This window comes from Bactrocera latifrons, unplaced genomic scaffold (assembly GCF_001853355.1).
Source record: "Bactrocera latifrons isolate USDA-ARS-PBARC rearing strain unplaced genomic scaffold, ASM185335v1 scaffold_419, whole genome shotgun sequence".
Taxonomy (NCBI): Eukaryota; Metazoa; Arthropoda; class Insecta; order Diptera; family Tephritidae; genus Bactrocera; species Bactrocera latifrons.
This window is the reverse complement of record NW_017537067.1, coordinates 26,020-45,058: the sequence shown is the minus strand read 5'-3', so window position 1 is coordinate 45,058 and position 19,039 is coordinate 26,020. Positions and strand designations below refer to the sequence as shown.

The window sequence follows — 19,039 nt, the reverse complement described above, 5'->3', positions numbered from 1 at the left end:
AGTAGAAATTAACCTGTTACAATACCCAGACCGAAGTTGCGCTGGTGTCTGTCTTGTTTCACGCGGCAATTTGAGCTCTTAATCTGCAGTAGGTRGGGTGTGTACTCCAAGTACGCCATCCACTGTGAGAGAGACTCAATGAAGGTGTTAATAGCTCMACTGTGAATGGAGTTCAGTGTCTGTCGAAAAGTGGTCGCGTTCAAAATACATATATTAGGAATATTTTTGTAGTACGTCGACGTGATGGCAGATTGCTCTTCTGATGCCCTTAGGAGRCGGCTACGTTCAAGCAAGTGCCTGCGAGGTTGGTTTTTGCGAAAATGCTCCTTTACAGGAARCATGCGGACCTCGCTCTGTAGATGCTCGTTGGGCGACCATATTGGGWYGGCATTCTCAGCGCCGCTGATTCTACGATACCGGAATTGACTCGGATTTTGCTATTATTTCGAGAATCTAACTCCGTTTGGATTCGTACGTATTAATTGAGCGATTTCTCTACATCGTGCACAATGCAGAGATTACTCGCGACTTAACGATGCGACCAAGGCCAACATCTGGTTTCAGTGCAAGCCTGACCTGATTACCCGTCCTGGACTATTTTTGGGGAAGTTGAAAGCTAAAACAAAACATATCAGTAATAGATTGGTATAGCACTTCACCTGCTTTATCGATGTCTATTGGACGATGGGAAGCGAGGCTCATTAAGCTTTAATACCTACTCGCGTAGACGAGTAATAGCCGAGTTCACAACAGCGCGCGAGTCGTTCTTTCCTTTCGTAATGTGGCGTCAATTGGAGATTCCAAGCGAAGCCAGGTCTGATTGAAGGYCTTTCTCTTCCTCTACTTCCCACGGCGGGTACTGCGTCGAATATTTTCAGAGCTGGAGCATTTTCGGACGTTCGGACGACACGATCTAGCCAACGTWGMMSCTGTCYTTTAATTCGCTGAACTATGTCAATGTCGTTGTGTATCCCATACAGCTCATCGTTCCATCGAATACAGAACCTTTCTTTCGAAAACTCGCAACGTCGACCAATCAGATGTTGTCATCGTCCATGCCTCTGCACCATAAAGCAGCACAGGAATGATGAGTGACTTGTAGAGCTTAGTTTTTGTTCGTCGAGAGAGGACTTCACTTCTCAATTGCCTAAGYAGTCCAAAGGAGCACCTATTGACAAGAATTATTCTACGTTGCTATGTCAAGTGAAAATCCTGGAACCAATTTTTGCCATAAGTCTTCTATATATAAAAAAAAAATTACAGTAAAAATTTTAAATGGTATTGTCTGTATATACTAGAACTAGTKCCATTGTGTGATATCGGTCTGAAATTTTTCACACGTCCTTTGCTCTACAAGAAGCTACTCAAAGTTGGTGTGAGTTGTATTACAAATTATAACTTCAATATTCCAAATCAAATTGAGCCAAGGAATCCGCTCTCAATGTAGTCACATGACATATAACGCATCCAAAAAAAAATTAAAAAAAGAAAATCAATTAAAATAAGCTCCATTCCMCAAACGCATCATCATTTCCATGTTAATTGCCATTAAGGAAATTTCCAACACTTCACGCTGCTGTCATTATAAGCCACGCCCAATATAAAAGCTTGCAATGCATTGTCTGCTCCAACAATATATACATACATACATATGTATATAACATACATACATACACAGAGTATGTTCATATAGCCCGAGCTGTTCGTTAAGCMATTCACAACTGTAATTAAGAAATTGCAAAAATGACAATAAAATCGTCGAAGAGGAAATGCAACCACTTACCGAAACAAGTGCGATTACATACACCGTTATGCATGTATGCATGCATTAAAACCCTAGAGTAGTCTCACAAGCGTTAGGCCACTCAGTGTGCAACTAAAGTCACTGACGCCACAAGCTGCCACAACTGACACTTTGTGTAAATTTCTTGATTGTTTTGCTGATGCACCTTACGCTTTCTTTTTGTTTCAAATTTCAATACAGAAATTATGCTAAATGTGTGCATGTACGCGCATGCATGTTTGCTGTCAAAAACACCGCCGCTCACCCAATGTGCAGCGCTTTATGCACAATCAACCAACTGTGTGCAAGCGTCAACTTTTAGCGCCAAATATGCTGCATAAATCATCTGGATTAGCTTTTTAGCGCATTCCCCAATGATAGCGTTGTAAATTGAGTGCTTGTGTTTGGCAGGTGTGCGGCGGCCAAAGTGCCATTGCACAACTAGCACTCGCTCACCAACTAATTTAGCTAATTGCAGCGTCCTTCGGGGATTGCTTGTGGAAGTGTACAAATTTTCACACTTTGATTGTACATGAGAGCAGGCGAATTTATATATTTGCGTGTTCACTTCCAACGGGATGTGTGCTTTTTCATGCAAATAAAGTCACGAAAAGTGCACCATAATAAGCAATAAATAAATATTGACAGTTTTGAAGGCGCAGCACAGTTTCACTGTATTGCGACATATTAAGTCATCAACAGTTTGTTTGGTTTGTGTAAGGTTGCCAGCAGGGGCTTTTATGAAGCAAYTTAAATCGTACAGTTTGTGGTGCCATCTGTAGGAAATTTCAACTAGTAATAAAGGTTCAGAGATTAGCAAAAGTGTCAGTTAACAGGAAGTTTAAAAATAAGCTGGAAGTTATTTTTGATGGAAAATGTATTTTTTACTTTTTAATTTTTTTTGTTCAAATAATTATGTTCTCACTTCTACACATGGCTCCATCCTTCAGTTCCGCTTTCCAGACAGGAYAAGGAAGCGAAGCAAATGGGTCTAGTAGTGAACGTGGGGAAGACGGAATATTTACTGCCATCGAACAAACGGTCGTCGCACTCGCGACTTGGCTGCTGCGACACTGTAGACAGTCATAACTTCGAGATCATAGCTGATTTCGTCTATCTTGGGACCAGCATTAACACCAACAGCAATTGGCGCACTGAAATGCAAGGCTCTTGCCATTAGGTGCTTCTTCGGACTGAGTAGTGAATTGGGAAGTGAAGTCCTCCCTCGAAGAAAACGACCAACTGCTATAAGTTACTTATCATCCCGTCCTGCTATATGGAGCAGAGGCATGGACGGTGAAAACATATGATGAGTCAGCGTTATAAGTTATCGAGAGAAAGGTTCTGCGAAAGATTTATGATCCCTTTTGCGTTATCTTCTGGGAATACCGCATGAGATACACGACGGCATTGACACAGTTCAGCGGATTGAAAGGTAGCGAATGCGCCAGCAAGGTCATGTCGTCCGAATGGACGAAAACACTCCAGCCCTGAAAGTATTGGACGAAGTAGCATCCGGGGGAAGCGGAGGAAAAGGAAGAGTTCTACTCTCGTGGAGTAATGAACGAAGGAATAAGGGTTTTGATAAAACTTTGTTTCTTTAAGGCTACTCCATCGTTTAAATGTTTTTACAGAATACGATTTGTTTTCTTCATKTTGCCGTTTTGTGAGAAATCGAAATTTTAACCAATTTTTCGGTCATCAGCTATATTTATCTATTGTAACAATAACTTGTTTTGTGTCTGGTTTTGAGTTCGTTTTAAGCAGAAAAGTTTTCACGACAACAGACACAATTACAAGAAGATCTTTCCAGAATTCGATTATGCCATTGAGGATATCCAGTTTTTCTAACTTATAAGAAGTTATAAACCCATAAATCAATTATTTAGCTGAAAGAATTCTTTTAAGTCCAAAACCAAAATTAGAATCTGTAGATCATTACATCAAGTAAAATTTTTTACATTGGAAAATAAAGCATTGCGTTTGAAGTTTCTAATAACCATAACTTGATTTCTTACATTGTTAGTCTCTCCACCTCAAACCCCCACACCAGTTTTAACCCCGAGTCCTGGTTGTTTTTCTAAACTTTTCTTAAATAAAGTCTGCATTCTTTACTAAGAAATTGTCAACCAGCAGAATTCAACGGCGTTTAATTTACGTATATACGCCGTCGCTCTTCTACAACTTCTGAACAGCGCACTCTTCTGGCAACATTGTAAATTTATTTTGCTTTCGCTTTCTCATTGTTGCTGCACAGTTTGTTTCGTGTATCGAGTGTTTTTTCGTTTTTTTTTTTATTTTGTGTGATTCTACATCAATAAAAAAATATTTCCGTTAAAAACTGCGCAAGCAAAGGCAACAATAATGTTAATTAATATTTACAAAACATGCAATTTATTAAATTCATAAACGTCATATGTATTCGTAATACTTTTCAGTGAAATTCGGATAGCGAACACTGGCGCTATATGTTCAACAGTGTCGTGTGAGTGTTATATGCATACAAATGCATGTAGGTATGTTTTATTTTTTGTGTGCTGCTATGTACGTTCTCGTCTGTCGGTCCGTCCACGGTGTGTCTATTCTCGTGGTAAATTAAACGTCGCGCATCCCGCACCAACGATCCAGGTGCGATGAATCATACCTTTTTGAACGAGTAATTGTAAGACAAAAAAAAAATTATTTAAGAAAAGCAAACAGAAATAGTGCTGGTTGTGGCTGCTGTTTGTTACTGCAACAACAACAATAAAGAATCCAATTAGTGCAAAGCAGGAAGAGCCAATGCATTCTCGAATGCTGTACGCCAAGGTAAATGTGTATATAGTATACAAGCGTTTGCGACAAATATAGCTGCAATTGTAATGTCCAAGTGCATTGGACTTCAATTGTCATTGGAACAAGGAATTACATTTAACAACATTAGCATACATGTGAAAGTTGGGAACAATAAGCTGCCAACTATTCAAGCTAAATCGATTGGATAACTGTCGTTTCTTAGCTGTGGTGCCGCACGCAAAAATGAAAATGGTCAAATTATTCTTCAGGTAGGTGTCAATATCTGTTCTGCGCATACATACATATATCTGTATATTATATACTTCCTTCTGTTTATTTTTCGCTCATAAATCAAAAACGTGTTAGCATCATTAAAAATGATTATGAATGAAATGCAAAGCTGCGCTCCATACAAGCACTAACGCTTGAGAACGTAAACGCTTTAGGAATTGACGACAACTTCTAACCTACGCAACTCAACGCTTACTCTAAATGCCGTAGGTCCTCAATTGGCTGGTATTGTGTCCAATATACCGGTGTCGAAGCACTACTCTCTGCCTTTTATACACTGCTCTTTGGTTATGCGTGCCTACACGCTCTACCGTGTGCTGGTTTATTTCTGTGAATGACGTAATGCCCACAGCTCTAGTAGCGAGCAAAGCAGTTGTACACAACTGAAATACACACACACAAGCGCTAGCAAACAACCAACCTAACAGATCCAATAGCAACGACCACAGCACAAAGAGCCCAGCTAGCAAATCCACGTATATTTTAAATCCAAATGTTATAAATGTACACAAAGACTACAAAAACAATGCACAAAAAGTGGGGAAAAAATGACACGCGCAAGCGGCTAAAACGCTCATTGTTGGTAGTCGTTTTGGCGTTTTATTATTTTTTTTTGTATTGAAGCTGGTTTCTTGCTTTGCTTATGTTTAATGTGTTGTACACACACACATTGTAGTTTTGTCCATTGTTGTTAAAGCTTGCGACAGTGGCGGAGACGCTGCTGCAACGGTTATTATTGTTGTTGTGTGGGTTGTTCATAATTTTTTTGGTTTTACTCTTTCCATCAACGCTGTTGATGATTACCCCACAAGTTTTTGTAGTTTGTGTCTATGGGAAGTCGCCAGCACATTGTGCGTTGCCTGAAATTTGGTCAATGACCCATCACACCACTGTTACTCTCTGATATGCTTTGATACAACTTATTTTTACACTGATGACGTCGCTAATGCAACGCTGCTTATTATTGTTTAGTGTAGATAACTTCGTTTGTTCTTTTTGTAGGCTCTTTGATTGGTAAAATTTTAACATTCGCAGCACGCCACTAAGGATTTCGCAATGTTATGGGGTAATGGGTGGTGGGGGGAGTGTATAATTTGAAACTGAGGTATGACCCCATTATCGCTACACACACGTGATGGTAATTTATCGATTTCCTGATTACTTGCAATATTGTCAACTGCACTGCACTTATTGTTGTGTTTGGTTGGATCATAGTTTAAAAATAAATGCTTACTGATTTGAATGGTAAAATTACACAATTCGTAAGACTTTCTACATAAAAAAGATGTCAGTTTGCATATAAAGCTCCTTTAATGCAGTAGTGCTTCAAAGTGTCTGGCGGCAAGCGTATGTGCAAGTTAGAGTGTTAATCAGATTATATACATCAACTGATTATATACATCAACTGGGGTCTTATACAGGTTCGTGGATTATACATTGATTATTGAAACGCAATATTAAAGGTTAGGGGTTTAAGAATCAAAAACGAGTTTTAAAACTAAAAAATTTAAAAATTGTAAATTTATTCTTTTTTTTTTAAATTTTAATGATAATCTTTTAACCTAAAATCTACAATGTTGAAAAAATTTAAAATTAAAGTTTTATATGCAAAATCTGAATTATAAATCGAACATTTTATGTTTAGAACCAAATCAATAAAAAAAAAATTATGAGTATTATTTGGAATTAATTTTTTTAATCTATTTTTCAATCCGCTTTTTGGTTTTTAAAATTTATTTTTAATTTTTCAATTCCTCATTTGGATTTTAAAATTTGAAAATTACTGCCAATTATGGTTCGGGGTTCAAAAGAAAGCACAAAAATAAATTAAAATGTTACAAAAATTATTTTTAATGCAGTATTTGCCACCTTTCTATTACCACTACCTTTTTTCCAAGAGGCGGTATTACGAAAAGGGTAAACGTCATAAAGAGATTCAAATTTACTTTCGTCAGTTGTTGTAGCGGCAGTTGGCAGTCTTTGGCCAGATAAAAATCTGGGTCCGCTCCGGTTACGCAGACCCGACTGCATAAGCGTCGCAACTAATTTTTGAATACCCTTAAATATCTTCTGCAAATAATAAATGGTAATATCTTATCTGAAATTCTTAAATACAATACCAAACAACAACAACAAAAAAAATGAAGCCGATTCTGCATTTTTTCACGCTGATAAGCTAATGGACTTGCTTGGTCCAGATGACGTCAAGTTCTGTAAAAATGCCAATGTTTATAAAACCTGATAACCAATTTAGATAAGAAAAGCAACACCATTATTGCTTTTGTTTTTGTATCGTACATACTTTGAGTTGTAGTTTGCTATCTTAAATTAACATACACATTTTTCATATTAACGCCAATAAGAAAGAAGTACGCCAACAGTTAACCAATATTTATCTTTTCTCAATATATGCGTCGGAGATAAAGCGCTGTCAAGTGACAAAGCGCAATATTGCAGTGGTGTTATAAATAAAAGTAACAGTTTATCTGGTAGGCACAATAATGACAGGAATCAAGTGCTGTGATTAACGGTGTAAAATGACACAGTTTTCTGCGCCTTTCTTTAATTTTCGCTGACAATATGGATTATACTTAGCTTAAAGACTCACTGAAAATGAGTCAAAAATTGAGGGCGTATTTTATTGGATGGCTTTGAATAAAAAAGTATGTTGTGACATGTGGCAACCACATTAAAAAACAAAAAAAACGTTGATAAAAATATGTTTTTGTTTTTGTTTTTTTATTTGATATTTACTATAATTTTTATAAAATTTTAAATTGAACATCTGGCAACCTTTATAAAATAATCCATTTTAAGTTTTCATTAATATCGTTTGCTTGATGCCGTTATTATAATAAAATCACAAAAATTTTATTGAATGAAATTTCTAAATTGGTGGCAACTGTAATGAAATATAAATTATTTTTTTTATTTCTATTTTTTAAAAAATCGTTGGTGAAAATCTTTTTCCTATTTGTTTTTTAATTTAGGGATATTTCATATTGATAAAATTTTTATTAGTACCTGACATCCCTAATAAAATAATATATTTTTAGCCTTCATTACATTCTGTCGTTTGATACCATTATTGTAATAAAATCACATAAACTTTATTAAATGGATACATATAAGTTATTTTTCTGTTTCCATTTTCTCAAAAATCGTTGATAAAATTTTTTTTAATGTTTTTTTGATTTTAGAAATATTAATATTTACTTTAATTCTTCTTAAATGTAAAATTTCACATCTGGCAATGCCAATAAAACAATATATTTTAAGCCTTCATTAAATTGGTTTATTTGATCCCATTATTATAATAAAATCACAACAATTTTTTTTGAATTAAATTCATAAATAGTTGGCAACTCTAATTAAATATAAATTATTTTTCTAACTGTAAACTTGATTAAACTTCTACAGTTTTACACTCATATCTTAGTTATTTTATATTGCAAATTCCATTGAATTATAATTATAAAAAAGGTGGCAACCCTATTTAAGTTATATATCTTAACTTCCTCATCTTCAAACCTCTTTAYTGGTCTTTTATATTATAAAATGTTGGCTTCTAATTTGCCAGCAGATGGCAACTGCAATACTTTTTCCTACAATTAGACAATGAGCAAACCTAAAACTGCACTGTGGCAATGCTTTGTGTACTGTATCTATAATAATCGCGATTCAATCAATCGATTTCTCTGCCGCTCCTCAAGAAATTCGTCATCAAAAAATTTTAACTCAATTTAAAATTAAAAGCCTACAAAAATTGCCATGACTTGTCAAAATAACTGTTAAAATGTCAGAGTTACTCCCTCTAAAAGGGGGCAATGAGTCATACTACTTAAAAATTGTACTTTGCCATATTTTCAGTAGAGCGTMTTTGCCATAGCTAGCTAGCTAATTCTACCGATAACTCATCACATAAGAGATCCACATCCATTCGTCTACGTCCATTTCATTAAAATSAAATTTCCATTTTCATTAAATGGAAAAAAGTCGGTCAAYATCGTGGTATAGCGAAYACTATTGATTGTTCGGGTATTTCCTGCGTCATTTCGATAGAAACAAGGTTCCGATGATGTCGCCGTACACAATTCGTACCAAACGGTCAATGTTTTAGTATGCRGAGCATTTTCTGGACCTCACGAAGACTTGACTCACTCCAATAGCAGGAATTTTGTTTKTTGATGAAGCCATTAAGCCAGAAATAAGTCTCATCTGAGATGATTTTTCGATGAACGTGAATGTTTCAACATTGCCKCTACGAGCTATCAATATCAACTTWCGTGTTGMGCTKTTTAGTCGAAGAGACCGGAACCCATATCGTCGTCTTCCTCAGGCTTCGACTCCTCCTCTTTGGCTGCTTCTTTCCCTATTGGTAAACGATGTATTTTCCGAACGTAGGTCACTGTAAGGATAATATTTTCTAGTGGTGAATTTTTGTAAGCCTTTATTCATGGAAAGGGCAGGAGTTACTGCCATAATGGAGTACGCTTTGTTTTCCGAAAGTTCGCCTTTTTCTAGGCCGTTTAGCCAGGTGTGCTAGGTGTGCAATCTGAATCATAACTCAGGCAAACATTTAAGTATAATGCTCATATCGGTCCTCCTACCTAAATCAATAATAATACATTTAGAGAAAATTAAGTTTTTTTTTTTGATATCTTGGAATTATCTGCTCAAGGAATACCAAGGAAATAAGGGGGAAAAAAAAGATAATATAAATGAGATAAGTCTCTACAATAATTAATTGAATGTAGAAGTATTATATTTTTAGAACGACGAAAATGGTCTGAGAGTTTGACAAAAAGTAAAAAATTAGACTGTCTTAGCTCGCTATCACTCTTTTAGGTTAGAAAAACCGGCCTATTGTCTTGAATCCCATTGATGATAGATTCTTTCATTAACCAAAGTCTGGATAACCGTGATAATTTCTTGTTTTACGGGTAATCTTATTAGCAGTGGAGCAGAGCTCTTGCATACCGTGAACTGAAAACCACTTATATGCTCGTATGTATATCAAAACTCCTTATATAACTCCTCTAAAAATGAGTTATTTAACTGATAGTAGGCAACTATCGATAATATTGTGAACTGTCAATGTGATATTATCGATAATTTTGAGATCTATCAAAATAAAATGATCAATAAATTTGTGATCTGTCAAAAATTCAGTTATCGATAAATTTGTGATCTGTCAAAAATTCAGTTATCGATAAATTTGTGATCTGTCAAAAATTCAGTTATCGATAAATTTGTGATCCGTCAAAATGCAATTATCGATAAAAGTTTTATACAATCGCCGATAATTTAGTGGACTGTTAAGATTCAATTATCGAGAATATTGGGGCATTTTATAATGCAATAATCGATCATTTTGGGGCCTGTTAGAATACAACTATCAATAATACTTGCCCTGTCAAAATTAAATTATTGCTAAATTTCTGGTCCCTCGAAATGCAATTATCGATCATTTTGTGACCTGTCAAAATATAAAACTAAACTTGTGATCTGTCCGAAAGCAATTATCTATAATTTTTTGACATCTCAAAATTAAATTATTGCTAAATTTCTGTTCCCTCGAAATGCAATTATCGATCTTTTTGTGACCTGTCAAAATATAAAACTAAACTTGTGATCCGAAAGCAATTATCTATCATTTTTTGACATGTCAAATTAATACTATCGGTAATTTTGTATTTTGTGAAAAGTCAACTATCGATAACTTTGTGACCTTTCAAAATACAATTATCGATAAATTTTTAAAATAAAAATCTGATAATTTTGTAACATTTCAAAAAAAATTATCTATAATTTTTTCACGTGTTAGAATGCAACTATCGAAAACTGTTTGACCTGTTAAAATACAATTAACGATAAATTGGCAAAATGTTAAAATAAAACTATCGATAATTTTTGGACCTCCTACTATGCAACTATCGATAATTCCATACGTATCAAAATTCAATTATCGATAAATTTATATATAAATATGTAGTTATCGATATTTTTTATCAAAATGCAATTATCGATAACTTTTTGATAAGAGTTAGTCAATAAATGCATAATCGTACTGCAATGTTGAAATCAGTGGCATTGCCAAATTTTAAAAAATTTAAGGACTGTTATAAATTTTGATTAGTTTTTCCCAGCACGTATACAATTTTTGGAATTTTTTGATAAACTAAAATAGCTAATAGTCATAAATAATTTACAAAGTATGCAGTCATTGAGCAGGAATGTGAAAGAAAAATATTTTGATTATTTCGCAGAAAATTGGTAAATTTCGTCTGTACAATAATATTACACCGAGCTGGAGTCATTCATTATAGGTAAATAGTAATGTATAGCTTTCTCAAAAATATTTTTTCGCCAACAGTGTGTGACCTAATCTAACGTGGACTCAAAGCCTACATACATATGTTTGCTTGTGTGTATGTATGTATGTATGTAGCCACATATAATTAAAATTCTGTTAATAACACACACATGAAGCAGTGACACCGCATTACGCTTTTAGGATAATAAAAGATGATTCACCTTTATGGTCGTGGGTATGCAAATAAATGCCATAAATTCATGAAAATTCACTGCAACAAAGTTCAAAGTACTCCAGGTTATTCCCACTATCACCACTTTCTAATTCCAAATGAAAGCGTTAATCATCAAAATCGATAACACAACGATAATTAGCAATTAAATAATTACACTATATTGCATTTGTTGCTAGCCGGCAGTCAAATGCATTTATATTAATTTATTTATCTGGCATTTACTTCATTGTTCTCCATGATAAAATCACAACTGCGCCGGTGGTTGACTCACAGCCAACGGGATATACGACTCATACGCACTCGAATGTTCACTCGTCATATGTGGGTTGGAACTGTAAATACCTATCCACATATATGCGTGTGTGTGTGTGTGTTCTATTGCTCGGCTACAACAACATCGCCGCTCGGTCATGTAAACTATGCTAATTGTTGTTTAGCGAGTTTGCAACGCAGGTGATTCTGGCAGCGACATTCCAGCGTTTGTACTCACCACAACCACTTGAAATGGCGCCATTCGGATAGCCAGCCAGCCAGCCAGTGCAGTCCAGCCAATGATTGCTGTCTTCGCACTTATCGACATTGCTTTTGGTTCTGTTGTTCTTGCTCTTGTTGTTATTGTTGTTGGTGTCGGCGTCGTTGATGATTATGCTTTGGCAAATATTATTTTCGTTGTGGCGCTTCCTAATCAGTTTTAATATGAGTAAATACCGCGTATCTTCTGTGTGCGTTGTTGTGTCTTGTTTGCATAAAAAATAAATTATTATTGTGTTTAGCTACTGTGCAATAGAATTTACATGCGTATTTTTCGTATTTTTTCACAAAATGTGTGCTTACTTTGCTGACGTGGCTCTGTATATTGTTTTCTCTCGTAATGTTGTAAATTTCAAAGGCTTGCCGTTATCTCTCAGCAGAGCACTCTTCGATTCGTCACTTTTCTGCTCGCTAGCTGTGAGCTCTGCTTTCTTGAGAAGGCAATAACAAAATTATCCAATATACACATACATCAAAACAATGCGTTTCCAGGCATTTTCAGTACCAATTAGCAGTGTGGAATGGACACACTAACCACCTTGGTAGGGTTCGAGGTCCATAACCTCTGCAGTATTTTGGGTCAGGCAGCTGGTTGCAATGCAAATCCACATTGAGTGATCAAAACATTTTGTCCGCAATCAGGTGTTAAACTACAACCACCACATGCATGAGCAGTTTGAAGTGAACTCCAAGGGCTCCTGCTCCCCGTTGTACCAGAATTTAGTCTGCGTAGCAAAAACTACTACTAGTTGAGCTTCCAAATGACTCCGGACTGGTGATCAGGAGTTAGACTCCATACTCTCATTCCACGCACCCATAAATTACATATTATCTAATCTTAAGTTTCAGCCAAACTTTTCGAACGTCCCGTTCGCCATTCCAACTAGTGGAGATCGTACTGCCAACATTCAGCCGCCTATTTATATAGCTAATTCAAATTCCCCCAAGATTCCTGATATCCGAGTACATTAGACATTCTGCAATGACATGTACCCAATTCTCATTTCGTGCTCCACACACACACATTCGGATGTTTCCGCTAATTTTCTCCTATGTAAGAAAACAAAATCTGAAGTTCGGGTTTCCTTCCACAAACCTGACATCCTGAATGTACTTATTATTAACCACTTCATCTAGAAGCGTCCTGCTTCCTAGAAATCCTTCCCTCTTCACATCAGCGTCAGTAGTACAATCAATGCAGCAATGACACACCTCTCTTTGAACTGAATCAATAGGAGGTGCTCCTAACAACACCTGCATTAAAGCCGTTGAGACGGTGCGACATACAGGCAAGCATCAAAAAACGCTTTATGGAGAAGAGTTTTTGACGTTTCAAGACTGTCGTGGCTGCTTCCCACCATACAGCGGATCCATAAGTGGCACAGACCCCAAATAAGCTATGATATATGGTGCGAACAGTTCGACTTATATGTTCATTACTATTTTTCAAAGCATTGTCATCTGAACATACAAGGTGCTTTCCAAGGTAAACAGGACTTGAAAAAGAAAAGAATAAATGGTTATTTCGGCAAAATCAATTTATTTTATTCAAAACAGTCTCCTTCTGCTTCAATACTGGATTTCATCCCAGTGGAATTGCGCAACCAAGAATGAATCAATTTTTTTTTTACCCTGTTGTCATATGAATCATACCCCAATGAGGTTTAATAACAGTTTAAAACCAGTCTTACAACATCAGGGAAGGTAATCTTGGGAAAATAATTATGTTATTATCTTCCATAGTTATGAACTTCATTCGAAACAAGAAACACTTTTATTAGGGTTCTACTGCGTTGGCAGTTCTTCATATGATAAAACTATGGGCCGTTTCTAAAAATTTAGAACTTTCTGCTAATATTTGCCGGGATGTTTGTAATACCAAAAAAAAAAAAAAACCTTAGAGAAGCATACTTTTTATTATATAATTGACGTGCTAATATCTTCACAACATTTGGCACGGGTTTTTGACTAAGACAATCATGAAATCTCCGATGAAATTGTTCAGATCGAGACACTATTGACCGATCACTAACCGATCTTATAAGGAATCATTTATATTTGTGAAGGTTATGTCTTCGGCGCAAGCAAAATTCATGATTTTTATTGTTTTAACTTGCGTTGAATGGAAATTTTTCTGGTGTGGCAGCCAAACCTTGGCCTATCTAAACATCTTATCTCATTTCTTGACTATAAGTAGACTGTGCACATTTGAAATTACTATAATTAGCAAAGCGTTGATAAGTGCTTTAAGTTCACAATAATTCCCGTGTAATGCAATCATTTATAGAAGAAAAGGAATCTTGCAAAATCTAATCCATACTTAAAATGCGTTTATAAAACAAAAGCCTTTATGAGTTGGTAACAACCGAGCCAAGTCCATTGCCCCTATATTCTAACGCACCTAAATTCCATTAAAATTTTCCTGTTCCACAACAACAATAAAAGTATTCAAATAACAAAGAAACATCCTTTGTTCCGTATACGGTAAACTCTCAACATTCTAAATAAGCGCTTTCATTCAGCACAGTTTGAGAGGCGCTGACCACTTGCGCTTCCGCATTGCCGAATATGTAGAAAACTCAGCACAATCAATTTCGCACTTTATGCGTGCATTTATGAACATATTTATGATTTTTTTTTTTTTTTGGTTTTTACTAAGTAAACAAAAAATTGTTTTCACACGCCAGTTTTGCTTGCACTCACTGCGGCTGCTTGCCACCGCTGCCGCTACCTCTGCCTTCGCGCCAAGATTGACAATTTAATTTGCTTCGATTAACGTTGATGGGCAATACAATTGAAAATATCGAGCGCGGCCAATTGCCTTTCGCATGCATACACATGCTACTACATACATTCTTACCCGTGCATGTATGGTTGTGCCGTCCGACGCGTCGCATGCGTAATGCAAAAGCGCTTGACCTTCGCAGGAATTTTTGTGCGATGCATTGTCGGCGGAAGTTGTTGAATGGAAATGTGAATAAAAATTTTTACACACAACAATACACAAGTATGTACATAAGTACGTATGTATTTATCTATGTACAAGTGCACAAAAGAAATGTATTAAATGCTTGCGCAAATAAATCAATTAAGTCAGAAATCTGTAAAAGTGAATGTGTATCTAAATGTATGTTAAGTTAATTATGCGCAATAAATATCAATAAAAAATCGATAAATTAATTAAAAAGCAATGAGATTTAAATATTAATAACAGGGTGTTGCAAAATTCAACAATACAGTTAACAAGAAAAACAAGTTAACTTCGGTTGCACTGTAGCTGAAGTGTGATCCATTTCAAGGTTCCCTACTTTTTTGAAGAAAAGCCACAAAAAATTAAAACTTAATGGATAATGCTTATTATAATTCGAAAGAACATTCTTTGGCATTTATTTTTGTGGAACGTGATCATGTGTGGAACGTGATGCCATCTTATTGAAACCAAATGCAGACGAGATCACGAGTTTCAATTTCAAGGTTCAAATAGTCGGTTATCATGACGTGGTCCATTGACGGTTAAGTTCTTAAGGGTATCATTTTTGAAGAAATATGGATCGATGACTCCACCGTCCACATCAAATCGTTGCTTTTTTATGGATGAAATGGCAGCTCTTGAATCTCTTCAGGTTGCCCTTCGTCTCAAATGCGACAATATTGCTTGTTTATATACCCATTGAAGCAGAAATGGGCCGCATCGCTGAATAAAATTTGGCTAAAAAAAGTCGGATCATCTCGGACTTTACAAGAGCCCACAAGTGATGTCGCTTAGAAAGGTCGAGTGGCTTCAGTTCTTGCATAGACTGTATTTTGTATGCTTTCAATTGAAGATCTCGACGTAAAATGCGTCAAGTCGCTTCATACAGTCCAAGTTGCTGCCAACGGCGCCAAATTGACTCTCTGCGATCTTCGTGTATACTTTCAGCTACGGCTTTCAGCTGCTTTATTTTTTTTTACTACGTGCTGGACGTAGTCGATTTGGTCGAATATTACATCGATTATGTTACCCATAAGTTGAGCGAAGCGAGCGAAACACATTCTTTACTGAACGTGAATTTACGTAATAAAGTTGAAAGATTTTTAGATTTTTTTCGGAAGTAAGTCCTTCTATGATGAAATGCCAAAGAACAAAAATAACATGACAGCTTGACATGATTCACGCGTGATTCCGATCGTCCAGTTTATCTGGCAGCTATATGCTATAGTGGTCCGTAATCGGGGGTTTCGACAAATGAGCAGCTTCTTGTGAGAAGAGAGCGTGTTCAAAACTTCAGATCGATATCTCAAAAACTGAGAGACTACTTCATATATATGTATATACATAGACGGACATAGCTAATCATGAGTCTCCAACTCCATTTTTATGGATGTTACAAACATGGTGTTAAACCCTATGTACCCTGTTCGGGGTAAAGGTTATGTTAGGTTTAAAAGCTGAACGATTACATTGCCTTTTTACTACCATTTGCAGTCCGTTGCGATACCATAAAAACAGCACTCCCGTATTGGATCTTACAAGTCAGCAAAGTGCCTTGTGRCCCAAACAAATTTGTTCAGGCGTTTAATTTCTATTGTCACCAGCACGGTGCAATATCTGAAAGGATTCGTATTTGAACTTAAAAACGCTCGACCATGAAGAAGAAAGTGTTGAGATGCTTCCACTTCGTCTTCTTCCAGCTGGCGTTCGGTGATATTTTTATCCTTAGAGCAAGGACGCCGATAGCGAAATGAACTGGTAGAATTTCCACAACTAGGGAGAGAATTTCTTTATAGGCGATCTTGGGTTAAAATAATCTTGCGATAGCGCATGAACCGATGGTAGTGAATTAAGATTTATACATAGTATCTTCTTACCAAATTCTTTCTCCGACTCAGTTCAAAATTCTCATTGTATCCAAGGAATGTAATTTTCCTACAAACTTATTTGACATTTTTGAAATTAAGAATTTTTAAAGATTCTCATTTGCAATCATCTTAAAATTTATGAGAAAGTACTTATTTTGATTTCATTATTTTATGGCTTTCAGTGCTAGGACAGAAATTCGGACACATGCATAGCCACCCCGCGCCTTATGGGTAAATACCAAATCTTTCCAATGGATTTTGAATTCCTCATTTGAGTGTAAAAAGCTGTTGGGCAAGAGAGAAACAAGGGAAGGGAAAAGCTTAGTTATGAGTGAATAAAAAGGGTTCAAAAGAATGTCGGAAAGCTTAAAGTAGGATATTGAGTATTTAAAGTGCGAACGAGAAACTTGAATTTATGCTAACTCTCCTTCATTCCACACCTTTTAGAGAGTGCCGAATCGAACAAACAATTACTATAAATCAAATAAGAGGATATGGTAGGCTATCTCGTCTATAATGTTCTGAATCTTGATTTCTAACTCGTTGTTTATAGCTCTTTCGTTGGCATAGACTATTGACTGGACGTATTCTCACAAAAATTATGCGAACAGAGTTCCATTATACGAGTATGGTGGAGAATTCACAGACCTGTATAGCTTGTAGCAAGATGCTGTTATATCCAATTCCCCATTAAATCATTGAGATTGAGAAGGAACACTAAAAATTTGTAAATTAGTGATTTTTGCTAAGAAGATGAATTTGCGCCATCCAGCGGAACCTTTCTCCATCTCTGTGAATATGTGGTAATAAGTCAATTTGAACGATTAAACGATTTTCGGTAATAATCGTTTTTACGCATATAAGCGTCTCTTAAGTATACGCAATAGGGGTTAAACTTTTATTGAATTCGTTGAAACAAACCTATTTTTTAAATACCGGTGAAATCTAACGATCACATATATGATCAAAATCTCGGCTCTACTCTTCAGTTGAGAAATGTATTCTAAAGGAGCGCGCTCTGAATATCTCATAAGTTTCGTCGAAATCGATTCAGCCATTCATTCTAGTGATTCGGTTGTACTCCCTTTGGATTTTTCTTTGGTACATATACATACATATGTATATTGAATATTAAATGTATATGTAAGTACAACCGTGGACATGCATTAGGTGAATTTTAAACTTCCATAATTCGCGTTGTGTCCAATAAATTTTGCTTCGGGACCCATACAAGTTCAATTTGTTTACGAGTGAGTACCGCCAACCGAAAGAAAGGCAGCGAGTATGTGATAATAGGCAAAAGGGAACATATACCATATAACAAATACGTGTATAGGTGCGGAGGTGAGTGAGTGTGCCCAGCGAGAGAGTGAGTGCAAGCTGATTTTCTGAATGAGCATTTCTAGCACGTTGTTTTTTCTAACTATATATGTATACATACATATAGTTCGGGTTTGTTGTTGTTTTAGGTGAAACGCGCGCAAAAAGCTACTCGCTCCCTAGCCACCGACTGGCCACGACTTCTGTCGTAGTTTTGGCTTGGCATTCCCAGCCAGTAAGTAGCGAATCTGCCTGCAGCGTGCACACGTTTTTTTTTATATACTTACAGAGTGGCGCGTGTAGAAATTCAAACAAAAGTAAATTTTCTATAATAAATTATTTGTGCTTAAATGAAGTGTGAAAACAAATTGGCGAAAGTCAGAATTGTAATGGAAATTGAGTGTACAAAGTAGTGTAGCGCAAGTCACGCTAATTTGTAGAAAGTGGCCGAAAAAAAAATTACAAAAAAATTTACTTAACTAATTGGGTGTCGTGAAATATTTGAACTGTAAAGAATTATTACAAAAATACAAAATCAAAAGTTTTTGTTTTTTTTGTAAAAAAGTGAACTATAACAATTTTAAAGTTATTGTTGCTTTTAAATAAAAAGTTGTTAAAATTCAAAAAACAAAACATTGTGTAGTTAAGAAGAGACTGACTCGCAGCTGCGGCGCTTCCAGTAGCGGTTGTTTTAGCGCCTTTTTATGAATGTAAGCAATATTTTATATTCTCACTTTCTGTTTACAGCTATCTAAGCGTTTTTTATGTGAGCATTTACATATTTGTTATTTGTATGTTTGTGTGTATATGTATATGAATGAATGCGAGGCAAGCAGGCTCGTTGAAGGAAATTGCATTTGGAGCAGATTAATTACAGCAAATATAAAAAAAATAAAAATTAATAAAATAAAATGAAGTAAAAATAGAAATATAAAACAATTAAATAAGT

At 35.8% G+C, this 19,039-nt stretch overlaps 1 protein-coding gene across 1 annotated transcript in view; it reads left to right on the top strand.

The window, feature by feature from the left end:
• Window positions 1–4,034: 4,034 nt before the first annotated feature.
• Window positions 4,035–19,039, top strand: part of LOC108972701 — a gene marked incomplete at its 3' end in the record, with an annotated part of 35,870 nt that continues 20,865 nt past the window's right edge. The window contains exon 1 of the mRNA XM_018939417.1: window positions 4,035–4,827. The remainder of the gene's footprint in view (window positions 4,828–19,039) is intronic.